The sequence below is a fragment of the Columba livia genome, chromosome 1 (genome assembly GCF_036013475.1).
Source record: "Columba livia isolate bColLiv1 breed racing homer chromosome 1, bColLiv1.pat.W.v2, whole genome shotgun sequence".
In the NCBI taxonomy this organism is placed as follows: domain Eukaryota; kingdom Metazoa; phylum Chordata; class Aves; order Columbiformes; family Columbidae; genus Columba; species Columba livia.
In genome coordinates, this window is record NC_088602.1 from 113,355,673 (window position 1) to 113,370,338 (window position 14,666).

Sequence of the window (14,666 nt, forward strand, 5' to 3'; positions counted from 1 at the left end):
CCCTCTATCACACATTGCTTGACTTCGCAGTCTTTCTCCAGAATCTGCTATAGTCAATACCAGTCTCACCTGTTTGATTTTTCCAAATAACACATGTATTGGTATGTAGACATATCACTGGATTATTAAATAAAGCATTTCCATATATTTTTCATTATGCATACTACTGTTCACATTGTGCAGTTATAACTACCAAACCCCATGGCTTTCACTTTCATCTTACTTTCCACTGAATTTCAGTTTTAGGATTGCAGGTACTAATACAGTTACTCAAGATCAGAGTTCATACAACAAATGTAAATTCTCTTTAAAAAAAAAAAAAAAAGTAACTTCATTAGCCATAATTTGTAAAGTTCACAGAACTATTTCAATGGACAACACAATTAGAAAATACCCCAACCCTAAGATTCATGTAAATGTATTCCATAAAAAAATCCAGAGGCAGAACTAAAGCATGTGACTTTATCCCAGTTTCTCCATCTATAAAATCAGGTAATTATATTTAACTACTTTGCTGAATACTCTTAAGCCCTTATTATATATAAAATTTGTGAAGCTTTTAAAACTGTCAAGACATGACAGAACTGGAATCAGAATAGAGGGGCTCCATTATCCTCCCAGTCAGAATTAAACACCAGAAGCTGAGAGGTTCATACATTATGAAGGCTCAAAGAGAATACCTTTTAGCTTTTTGTTAAGCTCAATACCTTAAACTCAAAGAACCTTTTTACTTAAGGCTTGTTTCCACCCTTTAATCATTCTTGTGGCTCTTCTTTGAAACTTCATCTATTTTCTGCTTTACTTATGGACACTAAAAGAAACAATCCAGCCTTAGTCCTCTCAGCGCCAGAGTATCATCTCGCTTCCCAACTTCCCAGCTTAGGTACCCAGAGATCACGTCAGCACTCTGGCCGCAGATGTTTTACACAGGATGGTGACGATTGCTCTACAAAGAAGTCTTATGTCTTTGCCTCTGGGTGCACAATGTTACATTGCCTATATTAAAGCAATGATCTTGTTTTGCCCAGTCAGACAAGCACAGTCACTCAGCCATTTGTTCCACTATTATTTGTTCCATCTTTGAATCATCTATAAAGTTTGTAAGTCATTATTTTTACAAGGTCACAGATTAAAAAAAAAATTCAGGTGTGGAAGACTGATAACCCACTGGTACACACAGATACTCAAGGACCTCAAATCTTCCTTTAGGTGTGATTCAGCTACTCTGCATCCTTCTCACCATGCATTGCTCGTTTCTTCACGAAAATGCCAAATAGCACCAAGGGAGTGACGCTACAACAGCCTAAATGTGCATTTTCACACCACTTTGTTGTCAACAGCCTAAGGTATAAGCACCTCGAAAACACTCTAAGGGTAGCAATTCTCCTCTGCCCTTTATTAACCAAGTCCTACACCAGCTATTCCATCATTTTAGCTGGATCAGAATCTGGACTTATAACTACCTCAGTTACCTAGTGTACAATGCTGGCATTCATCCAGGTTTCTACTATCTTCCTGGTATGCCAAGACTTCTGTAAATAAACAGCGAGAGTCCAACATTATTCCTTTGTCAGCTCTTTTTAGATTAAACTACCTTCAGATTTTAAAACAACCATGCTGGAAACTGGACTTCCATTTATGTACCTGTTGTCCCAGTCTATATGCCTCTGGGAGGCAACAGCATTTTTATTTCCCATTATTCTACATTTGAAACAAAACATACCCTTCCTGTACCAGCCATCAGGCTTCCCTCAAGTAGGAAAATCAAACACAATTAACAAAATGTTCATATCCTTCTCACCCAAACATTTTAGTCTATATAAGCAAAGGTTCCTCAACAGAAAGTCCTGCCAGTGCAGGAAAGAAAATAACTGCAACACCAATATTCTTCCCACTGCAGGCTTGGTTTATTCCTTTTACACACGTGACTGCAACACAGACCAATAAAAATGTTAACTGGACAAAGAGAAGAAGGAGGTGCTTTCATTTGTTTGCAAAATATGAAAAAACTAGAAGTGTTTCTGATCAGGGAATCTGCATACCAAAATTCAGACAGAGGACTTTGTTTAAAATATGTATAAGGAAATGTAAGAGAGGAATAGGCAGTTACTCTTCCATTTGAATTACTGGAAGTACCATAAATAACCAGGCAGAAAATTCATCTCCCCTTCTCTGTGATGCTCAGCTTATCTGAGAAATAAAGGTTCAAATGGATCAGCTTTGGTATCCAAAGCAGCCCATCTTTTGTGCTGGCAAGCATCATCATTTCAAAAACAAGGGAAAACAAAATCTCTGAACAAATATCAATTGATCACTCTGTCAAGCTGATGCTGAACCAACTATCTACTTGGTCTCAGAAACAAGCACATTGGAATGCTCTGCTTCTGAGGGCTCTCTCGGATATTTATTTTGCAGATAATCAGGAGTTTTGTTTTACTAGTGAGTGGGTTTAGTTGCTGGGGACTAGGATGGAGGGTGGGGTAAAAGAGGGGAGGAGAAGGTGGATTTCATGCCTATAAAAGAGCAATTGAAGATCAGACTAAAGCTCATTTAAAGACTTCCAGTAAGAAACTGTGACCAAGGCTTAAAACACACTAAAGAAACAGCTTCGTCTTGAACTTTGGGAGCAGCTGTGCTCTCATTCCCCTTCCCCCAACACAGGAAACAGACCTAGAAACAAAAATAAGACAGGAATGCTCCTGTGCAAGCTAATGTTGTTGGCTTCTTAAGTATCCACTACTCTTGTGCCAAAAAAAATGAAACCTAGGAGGATTTAACACTTCAAAGGATAGTGGGAGACTGCTTTAAACATGGAATTTTCTACCAGAGACAGATATTCTTTCATTTTGTAAACAGGCTGGAAAAATGTTATTATGCATGCAAGTCAAGACAGATTTCATTTATATTCCTGTACTACTTATGCACATATACACTACTGCATATTACACTTTACCTATTTTAGACTACAATTAATGCTGTAGCAATGTTATCTCCCATCAGAAAAAAAATGCAATTGAATCTTCTGATACATTCCAAAACATTCTATTACAATATGCAGTTTAAAAGCTTAACACTACAGGGAAATGTTTGACAAAGAAGTTCTCTCCTTATTAAGCAATGATACATAATTATATGTTCAAGGAAAATGTGAATAACATCTTGCCAAAGGAATGTACGTCCACATATGCTACTCACAGTATTCCCAACTACAAATTATAGTTATGCTTTCTCTTGTGTTATTAAGAACTTGGCCTTTGTTCAGTTTATTTCATTTTCTGAACAAAGGTAAAGAGAAGGAAAGCAAAGGAAAGTGAGCGGTAGGCCAATTTCTCTGCCTAACTAAAAAAAAGAAACTTTACATAATTTTGATCATCTCAGTGGCTTGCTCTGCTTCACTCACAAAAAACCTTCATGTTTTCCACACTTAATTTAATGTTTTGCAGGCTAATGGAAACTTTACATAAAGCATTCTCCCTCATAAAGCTAAAATGTCAACACAGATGGGATAGAGATCTTGATAAGGAGAGAAAGCAAATGTTATCTCTTCAAAATCTTCAGCCTAACAAACATGATGTGGAGGATGGGATGAGCACTGATGTGAAAAAAAAAAAAGAAAAAGAAGGGGGTGGGGAACTAATTTTACTTCTTTTAGAAGATTGTCTGTATCTCTTTCTGAGCGCAGCACCCCCAGACATACCTCTCTCAACAGTGCTTAACGTTTTATTAAAATAGCTTCTTGATCCCTCCTCATTCTGCTAGTGTCCTCCCTGTGGCAGGACATGAAAAACAGGTTGTAAAACAACAGCTAACCAGACTGTTAACAGTTATATTTCATTCTCACTTAAAATCTAGTAAGTATTGTCAGATTAGTCCTCAATCACAATGAATTCCAAGTCCAGAGGTTCTCTTCTTTCTTTTCCTTTTTTTTTTTTTTTTAAATGTTTGATCTTTGATCTTTTCTTTGTGCATTGAGAGTTCAGGGCCATGCAGCATTTGTGCCTTCAGCACCTGTTAATAATTCCTCAGAGAAATGGATAGAGAGCAAAAGCAGGTGAAGGGAGGCGTTCAAGTTTTAACCATTCCATCCATGGATCACATCCAACCAATGTACTGCTTATTATACTTGAAATGGAACAAAAATAGCTGCTCAATTGTTGAATTTACTGTCATTTCACAAACCCTTTTTCCCCATTCAGCACAAAGTCGTATATTCAATGTCATTACATTTTCTGCAATCACTGCTAAGAATAAGCACCTCATTACTAGAGAAGTGTTTTTTAAGCCAATATAAGGCCACTCAAAAACAACTTGATACTTGCTAGCTTACAGCAAGGGGACAAGTAAATGGACCAAGCTTTAAACAGATTACAACCGAATAAAAAAAAAAACCACAAACAAACAAACAAAAACACACCACAGAGCAGCACCTCAAGCAGAATAGCCCCATCTACACAGGCGGTGCTACGTTATCACATGTTTTTTTACACTGTCGTCATTACTGAAGCATAAAGCTTCTTATGCCTGGAAAACAATATCGAGATCAGACTGTAACAAACTCTTTGACATGACTGCCAAGAGTGGATGTTCCAAAATGCCTGAACTGTCACATCCCCAGGCTCAAAGCAGGCTTTCTATCAGGTCCCAGTCCAAAGAAACGCCTGGTTATGCTTCTACGGCTTGCATGGTTATAGGATATATGTTCAGCCTGATCTGTAAGATACTAGGCTCTACAGGTCTAGTAACAAAATTAACAGGAGCTTCACAGCTCAAAAATAAAATAATCCCAGTTAGAAGGGACCTACAATCATCATCTAGCCCAACTGCCTCACCAATTCAGGGCTGACCAACAGCTGAAGCACATTACTAAGGGCATTGTCCCAATGCCTCTTTAACACTGACAGGCTTGGGACATTGACCACGCTCTTGGAAGCCTCTTCCAGTGTTCAACCAACCTCTGGGTAAAGAGATGCTTCCTCATGTCCAACCTAAATCCCCCCCGGCGCAGCTTTAAGCCATTCCCACACGTCCTACCACTGGACCCCAGGGAGCGGAGCTCGACACCTCCCTCTCCACTTCCCCTCCTCAGGAAGCTACAGAGCCATGAGGTCACCCCTCAGTCTCCTTTTCTCCTAACTAGACATGCCTGAAGTCCTCAGCTGCTCCTCACAGGACATTCCTGCCAGCCTTTTCACCAGCTTTCTTGCCCTCCTCTGGATCCATTCAAGCGCCTTCACATCCTTCTTAAACTGAATACAGAGGAACAATCAGCTCTTCTGACCAAGTGGTTATGCTGTGTTTGATGCACCCCAGGATGTGGTTTGTTCTCTTAAGACCAATATGGATGAGAACCATACCACAATTAATTTCAAAAAATGTACATACTGATGGAGGCAGGTATTTTGTCATACACAAACTATATTTTGAAATGCCAGACAGGCCATAATAGAAAACAAATAAAATACAAACATGAAGAAAATCCACATTCCTATTGCAGGTTAGGCTGGAAATGTGGTCTAAAAACCAAGAAGTCTTTATGTATTGCACATCACAGACCAGTATCTCAAAGGAATTTATACATGTTCTTGTACATAGCTTAGTAACAAGAAGTCCTCGCGCCAAGTGTTACAGAAATTAACTACACAAGAAATCTTAATTGTCGTCATAAATTTTCTGGTTGCTCGGTGAACAATAAATTTATCTGATGATCCTTCACTTCAGCACAACAATTCTGCAGACATTTAGAACTCTGTTACATTTCCATAATGACATACTACATGACAAATACTGTAGACCATTAGATCTCAAAACATCAGATTGTAAACAGGCGTCTTTAAACTTACAACTTAGAAAGCTGCTTCATACCCTAGCATGTGGTATACACTCATTTCATCCATCTAAAAATATCTCTCATTTGTAAAAATCTAGTCTCTAGAAACATGACTACATGGGCTTAAAACAGTCAGTTCACTGATGCTACACTGATGCTGAATTTCACAACTACAGTCAAAGGCGTATTTTAAAAAAAGTTCATACCCCTTCTGCAAACAGGCATTTGCAATAGCCTTTGAATTAAGTTCACACCAGCCTGCAGCCCACATAACAAATAAATATGTTGTTCTATAAGCAGCAGAACTAAAGGAATCTTTTTTATGCTTTTATATCCTATGTTTGCTAAAGAGCCTCACAAACTTCTGCTACGACCCAGACAATGATGCCACACACTGCCTGGCCAGGCAGCATGCACGTTCCCAACTGCAAAGTTGGCTGCTGCCACACAGAATGAAGCAGGACCTGCATTTTTTCCATCTTGGGAGGGACTGGCATGACTTTGGTCTCCTTCATCTCCCCACAACTAATTGCCACAACACCTGCAGGAAACCTTGACCTTAGAGTGCATTACTCTGTTGAACATGGCTGATGTTTAATAGAGCCAAGCATTCTACTATGGGAAGGATGGACAGACAATGACACATTGCACATTAGGAAAAGGTTCTTCACTGAGTGGGTGGTTGATCACTGAAAAGGCTCCCCTTCACCTTCATCATCCCCTTCATCTTCATCTTTGGCTACTCTGTTTCTATCACTGGTTAACTGGGTACTGGCTGTGCAGAAATTGTAAATTCAAAACAATGAGCAAGAAACAAGTTTCAGAGAAGTCCATACTAGTATTCCACTCTAAACAGCTCTATTTTTAATAGGCAGTAATACTGAGATTTTAAATAGGATGAATCCACTAAAAAAAAAAAGAGTTATTTGAACTGAATACCATATTGTGCTGGTGACCCTAATATGCCTGTTCCTCGATCTATTGTAATTTTGATGTTACAAAAATATACAGTAAATGAAGCTCTGGGCAATCATATTTAGCTGTCTTGAAATTTCCTTTATGTTCTGCCAACTTCAGTTCTGATTTGGACTAGAATGGTAACTGGTAAACAATAATCTGGCATGCACTCATAAGCAGAAAAACAAACAATATATCTTTAAAAGTACAATAAACCAGATAAATTTTCATCTCACACCAGCGGAGTTTAGCTTCTCATCCAATGTACTGCCTTTATTCTTTTGTTGCTGATTGCACAAATGGCAAAAAAAAATATTCTATTACACATTAGGCTTTTAGCTATAAGGTCTTTCATGTACCTATTGCTACTTTTTCTCTCTCCCTTTTCCCCCATTTTAAGAGATACCACCAACATGAAATCTGCCCAATGTCAAACAAGTGGGGCAGAATAGTTGTGGAGGGCAAATCAGTCCTAATTCTTAGGTTTGCTTTTATGGATTTGAAAATCATTTCATGTTATTCTTACTATTTCAAAAATATCCTCACTATTGGGTAAAACATCCTACAGACTGGATGGGAAAAACAGTGGCCTTGGAGGACTGTGATGAAACTGACTGTGACAGCAGTGTCCCAGATATGCAAAATAAACAAAACGAGAAGGGTGGGGGGAAGATAATTACACAGATTTCTTTTTTTTAGTAGCCTCAGCTATCACTTGTCAAAAATTTTAACTGTTGTACAACTCCAAGATGGAAGGTTTTAAATACATATGTGTATTAAAAGGAAAGAAAAAAAAAAAAAAGTAGCATTGTTTTAAACCTAACTTTCCTTTTAGCTTCTAATTAATAGTATCTTTGTTATTTTAGGAGTCTCCTGGGTATTTAGAGGGCTAAACTGCAATAAAAGCAAGGAACGTAAATGAAACCTATTAAGGTCGTCTCAGTCAATAAAAACTAATTGCATCAAAGAACAGCCACAGCCGAGGGATGGCCCCTGCCAGGGAGCGGAAGCGGAGGGGGGACACCTCCGCTCACTCCCTACCGAGTAGAGAAGGCCGTGTGCCCCCACAAGGTGTGACACCTTCCACCCCCGCAGGGCGCACACCAGCCCTCGTCCCCACCAGCAGGAAGCTATTTGACAGTCATATTTCAACAGCCACATGGCCCTGCGACGCTAATTTGGTTTTGCTGCCTGATCACGTTGCTGTTAAAACTCCTCCCTGGCTTTCCAAAACATCTCCCAACATACATGTTTTGCCACTGCAAACACCCTGATAAAATCGTCTTCCTTGTGCTCTTTGGAGAGAAACACAGAGGCTCCAAACGTGTTACACTGCCCCAGAACATGTTTTATCTGAGTCAGAGGAGATACGTGCATGCCAACATGTCTACGTTCTTTACATGCTGGGCTGTGAGGAGCCAGCTGTGACACTGAGAGGTGGCCCGTGATGCCCAGCACCTCCTGAACGTGGCTTCTGCCAGGACAGGTCCGCTGGACCCCGCTACAGCAGGGCTATCAAACTCATTTTCACCAGGGGTCGGATCAGCCTCACAGTTGCCTTTGAAGGGTCAAATGTAATTTTAGGACTGTAAAAATGTAGGACTAGTTACACTGATACAGTCTTAAAATTACATTCAACCCTTAGAAGGCAACTGCCAGGCTAATGTGGCCCCCAGTGAAAATGAGTTTGACACCCCCACAGTCTACAGGGACAGTCCCATGAGAGACAGAGCCAAACATGCTGAGCTCAGAGAAATTTTGGAAAATATGGCAAGCAATGTATCTTAACAATATGAAAAACATCTGCAGTGTTTTGCAAAACGACTTGGTAAATGAAGCCTATTCCCTACCTTAGAAAGAAAGACTTTGAAAAAATCCTGTGTTTAATGCAAGAAGGAGAAAGTACCCCAAATATTTATAAACCACTCAAACCCTCATCTATACACTGTCTGGGGACTACACGAGTTCCCTTTTCCTACACTGTGACCTAGACTGAGTATTTACAACTGTTTCCTTCATCTGACTAAAGTTTCATCTGTGATCTGCACACCTGTTTTTTTTATTTTATCCTTTGAATACCACTATAATTTATTTCATTCCCTTGGTGACAGGCCTCCTTCAGCTCAGAAGGAAAGCATTAACTTCACTAAGGACCAAACCAGGACGAACTAACAGTGACTAGACAGTGTTTGGAATATGCATTTTTTTGCTTTTCATTGCAGAATGAGTTTGCATTGCTAGTGGATATATAAAATCCAGACTGCTAGATATGGAGATTACTTGAAAGAAACTTTCAAAGAACAATTCTACATAGGTATGTCTCAGGGGCAATTAACAGAGTTGTTAACTTTCTCATTACTAAATGCCATGTTATTTACATAGAAGCCTCACAGACTTGTTCTTCCTTAGGAGCACTGAGGGCATCAGTCAAATATCCCTTCACCCGGTTTTTGCTGAGAGGGGACTGGAAGTACACCAACAAAGATAAAACATGAGCCACAAAGATGAACCAGAAGGCCCAGCAACTACTTGTTCACTGCCCACTGAAAGCTTTTAGTTAATGGGTATTGTATTTAAAACCTACAAACTAGAAATAAGATGGATTTTAAAACATTTCTACTCCAGACAGGAAATTCTTAGAGATTATAAACTAGCAATGAAAGCCAAGTCCTAAACATACACAAACACACTAAACTTTCTGCACATGAGATTGCTGTTTATGTCCATGAAAATATTGTGTATGCAATTAAGCACAGGCATAAATATTTAATACGTATTTAATGGTCACATCCCACCTGAAGTAAATGTCTTGCCTACAGTAAAAACACATATTTCACAAAAGATATTCTTCAAGCACATAAATATATTTGGAAGGGAAGTCTCTCTCTTTTTTTTTTTTTTTTAAGTCAAACTCTTCAAGATTCAACTTAAGCATAGCTAACAGCACTTTGGTTTTAATGTTCAAGAACTGGAAAGCCAGATATTGGGGGCGGAAATGGCTTTATTAAGTTTACTTCTACGCTCAGGTAAGTTCAAGGAGGAAAGAGACATATTTGTAATTGGTACAAAGATCAGTTCATGTTTCTAAAAACAGCTCCTTTTTCTATCATGACCAACCTGTGCGGCACTGGCAATCATACAACACTTGAAATGATCTGCGAACTATCACAGAAACAACTGAGGTAACAGTGTACATGTCTATATAAGGAAGCATGATGAAGAACATCAGCATTTTGGCCTAATTTTGATCTTGTACTAGTAGGCATAATCAATTCCTTTATATACTCTTTTTATCACCAGCCTTTTAATTATAATGCTTGCAATTATAATGATAAAACTACAGTTTTGTAAAATAAGAAAACTGTATTTATGGGAAAAAGAAGTATATCTTTCCAGCAGCCAAACAACTGGATATGATCTAAAAGTTCCTTGCTGAAAAAAAGTGAGGCAATTCTTTGGTTTAGAAGACTTAAAAACACTAATAATGTCATCTCCCTTCTCCCTAAACATATACGTAAATGTACCAGAAGAACCATGAATAGCAGCTATTCTTATGAGAATGTTTTTCACGAAAAGTTCACTTTACCTCCTACACACATCAAGTTGACAATTGAGAATCAACTCAAAATGTAAGCACCTATGTCCTAAGAAAACCGTTGGTGCTCAGTTAAAAAGTCTGTCATCTGCTCAATTTTGGTTTGGTAAGGGATGTTGAGAGTTGGGTTATTGTTTGGGGTTTTTTTGGGGTTGGTTTTTTTTTTTTTTCTTCTTTGGTTTATTTTCATTTGTTTGTTGATTTTTTTTAAGATTTGTCAACATGACAATTTGTAGCCATTTATGAACACCTGTAGAACCAGCGTCCTCTCTCAGAAAGGCCACTTGTCAATTCGAGGTTGAAAACTGGCCTGGTGTAAATGCTTGCCTTCCAAGAGACCACAACCTCTTTGAGCTACTGGTTTGCTACCAGCCTAAACCAGACCTACCACTGCAAGAATCCCCGAGATCAAACCTGGAGAAAGCTGGCACGCATGCCCCTCTCGCCAATAAAACCACACCATAACAGCACTCTTGTTTGCTTCACTCTCTTTTGCTCCCTCCTCCAGCCCCCAAAGGAACATAGAATCTAATAAGTGAAGCAAGATCTGCAGTATCAAAACACAATTTATTTCTCTCCAGTGTGATGTGGCACAGACAAACAGCTCACTGAACATCGCTCTTCACAGGAAGCAGACCAGCCTAGGATAGGCTTTGAAACTACCAGGTTCAAAAACTGTGAAACCAGTCATGAGAGAAACCTTTTTGAAACAGAAATTGCAAGAGACCAACAACAACAACAACAAAATATCTGTCAGTTGGGTGAGGTGTTTCGACTGCAAAAACCAAATTATGTTCCTTTTCTCTAGCTTAGTCCTACCTGTGAAAGGTCTCTTGAAACAGTAGCTTGCTGGTACACTGCAAACTATCTTTATGTTTTCATATAATGCGGGGAGGTGAGGCTCCCTCCTAATTTGAGCGGAGACTCATACAGATACAAAGTTAGATGCTGGTACAACTACGTGAACACACATATTACTCATTAATCAGCTTGGGTTGAGGAAATAAATTAGGTACTGAAGTGTCCTGTTTCCATCACCAGCTGCATGTTCCTGTGACAGGGCCCTACTGTTCAGTTTTGTTTGTTTTTGTTTTTTGGTGTTTGTTTTTTACTGTATCAGCCAGATTCATAACTAAGATTTCCACAAAATTTTGTGCAACATAAAAATCATAAGTACTAATTAACAATTCTAAAGAAAGTAATAAGGTAGTATCTGTAGTGTTGAACAATTAACCCCAGACTGTTTTGCTAGGTCAACAATGCAAACTTGTTATAGTGTGACTAGCTGTCAAAGACTGCTGTCAACTAGGAAAAAAGATGACAATCGAAACTTCAAACATATTGTCTAAAATTTCATTTCATAGTTTCTGTGGTTTGAAATTAACTGTTGATATTTAAACTGCCTGGAGTATGCCCCATACAGGTTCAGATTCTCACCCTAAACAAAAAGAGAAAGAAATGAGAAGGAAGTCTAAGTTCCTATCTCATGGGTCCTAAATTCCTCTGTGGACAGGAACAGTTAATCACATTTTGTTCTCCACATCAAATTGCATTTAATAAGTAGCTTTCACTAAACTCTCCTCAACTAACATTGAGATAGCTCTAAGCTACTAATGGAAAAACAACACAAAACAAAACACGCACACACACACACCCCAAACCTCCAAGACTCTGTGCAATTTGTACACAATTCTCATTCAGTAAAGTTCATCATTTGATACTACTTATTTCTAGATATTCATACACACAATTAATATGTAAGTGCTTCATTTTGAGAATTATTTGGTTTGTTTGGGGTTTTTTTTTGGGGGGTGGGTAATTAAGTCATTACACTTCATCTTCTTGTTTCTTTGGGGTTTTTGTTTGTTGAAAAAAAGAACTAGGTTCCCAGTTTCTACTACTTCAACCACAAAACATGTTTTCATTATTTTCAAGGTAGGAAATATTTGTAATAAACACTAGATCAAACCACCACTACATAATAGTACATCTTCCCACTACATCAAATGTTAGATTAAATAAAACTAAACACATATGGGAAACAAACTTGTTACCAATATACAGTAAAGACCCCCTAACTTCAATACAAACCATACACCACCTTCACAGAGTCACCTGTATTTTAAATATGAGGAGCTGCTTCTGAGAATTAGGACCAAATTTTGCCCTTTCAAGAAACATATGAAAATGGAAAGGAAAAAAAAAATAAATCTATAAACAGTCTGGCAGCAGTCGCTTGGTAGGATCTTTTAAAAGTACATTTTATAGTACTACTTCTATTTACCTTTGGGGGAAAAAGAGGGTGGTGATCTGTTGTCAGAATGTTATGATGTACCCCTGTATTTAGACTCGCCATTAACAGTAATTACTTATCCAGGCACTAAGCAGCCGCTAATTCCTCTGATTTCACTTGGAGCTACACATACCCAAAGCTTCTGGAAAACCAAGCCACTTATTTGGGTATCTATATTAGAAAACGCTGGCCTCAAAGCACCCAGTTAGTCCACATGCTAGAGACGCACATTAACAACAGCATAATCAGCATGAGCCATAGCCAGTACACAAACAGTCTTGAGTGTCTGTCATAAAAGCACAGAAATAATGAGGTGTGGGCAACCTTAGTGTTTACTGCCATTTAGGTTAAGCTCAGTCTGATCTCACCTGACAGCAACCCCAAATAACCTCTGGCTTCAGATGCAGGTCGCCACATGATAAGAGCTGTGCTTTGCTCCTAAAAATGCAGTCAGGAGAGGGATATTACCATGTGTTTATCCAAGCTGCTGGTGGTCCAGCTGAAGTAGCCAACCACTTTTCAAAAAATGTTTTAATGCCTCCAAATGCTGATCAGATGTCACAGCTACGCAAGAAAGTTTTAAGCAATTAACTGCCTTTGGCAAAAAAACATACCTTTTGCAGTGTGTGTGCTAGGATGGTCTTAAGACTGAAGGTAACAGCTGTTATCTCAGAGGGACTATCTTGGTTTTTGGTGTCATAATTACATGCCAATATTTCTGGAGGGCAACAAATACTGTTTAGAAAGCAGAAACAATAACAAGTCGACCCACCTCAAGTCCCAGTGACAAAGCAAGTTGCTGGAGTGACAAAGTGGCATTACTACACCACTTGGAAAAAAAGCAATAAGGGCACGCATAGCATATAGCTTTAAGAAGCCAAAGAAAGCAAGCAAGCTTCAGGAAAGGAAGTCACATGTATACAAACACTGATAATAAATAATAATAAACAGAAAGTCTGTTCGTTACATTATGCAGAACCTGGAAGAAATCATTATTCATCTGCCTGCCTGCTCAGTCTGTATTTTAGTGCAGTCTGCAAGAAATAATCTCCAATACTCAAAAAAAAAAAAAAAAAAGGCACGTAGGTGGATGGCTTTGTGTATCTGATTTCATCAGAACTCTGAAACACAAGTGCTGGAAACCAGAACAATCAAATGAGAGACTACAAAGCAGACTACAAACCCACCTCAAAATAAATGAAAAAAATGCAGGTACACGCATGCATTACATAGAAATCAGAAAGAGGGACCCACTGTCAGCTCTTTGAGCCAAGGGTTGTCATGCTGAAAACAGAAAATCTGGTTAGCAAAAATATTTTTATTATGTGACTCTCCCTTTGGAACAAACTAGCAAGAAGGAAAGAGTCAAATTTACTTTGTCCTTTTATAGGCAATTCTTGAAGAAAATATAGCAATGGTCATCATTTTCAGTACTTCTAAAAATGTCACATTCTAATTACAAAGTGCTGTTAATCTTTATTCTTATGCACACACACAAAAAGGTAAAATTGAGTTTATTACATTTCCAACTAAGAGATTAACATATCACTATTTATTTTTATTGGCAGTGTGCCCAAATACCCCAGATTTGTAAGACTGATAGTGAAAAGGAAAATATTTCAGGCCTCAAAGAGAGCAGATCTACAGTTGCCTGGAATGCGCAAACAGCCAGAGCCTGTTTTACCTCCCACCCTCTCCATCCACACCCCCTCCACCTCACCCCTCCTGATATCAATGCACACCCAGGGATGCTCTTGGGCAGAGAACAGCAATGTGGTAACATCAAGTAACAAAATCATTGACATTTTCAGATGCAAGAATCTGGATTTACTGAAATGTAATGGTATCATATTAATGTCTGGAGTCTAAAACCAAACTAGACCCCCAAAAAAGGAAAATTAAAATAAGTTGAGCAGGCTTTCTATGTGACAGACCTGATAAACACAAACTAAGGGAATCCAAATGCTCCTCTCTAGATTGTTCTTTGTGCAACT

At 38.6% G+C, this 14,666-nt stretch overlaps 1 protein-coding gene across 6 annotated transcripts in view; it reads right to left on the reverse strand.

Moving 5' to 3' along the window:
- TBL1X (transducin beta like 1 X-linked) overlaps positions 1 to 14,666 on the reverse strand; it is a 202,917-nt gene that overhangs the window by 176,166 nt on the left and 12,085 nt on the right. The window lies entirely within an intron of this gene.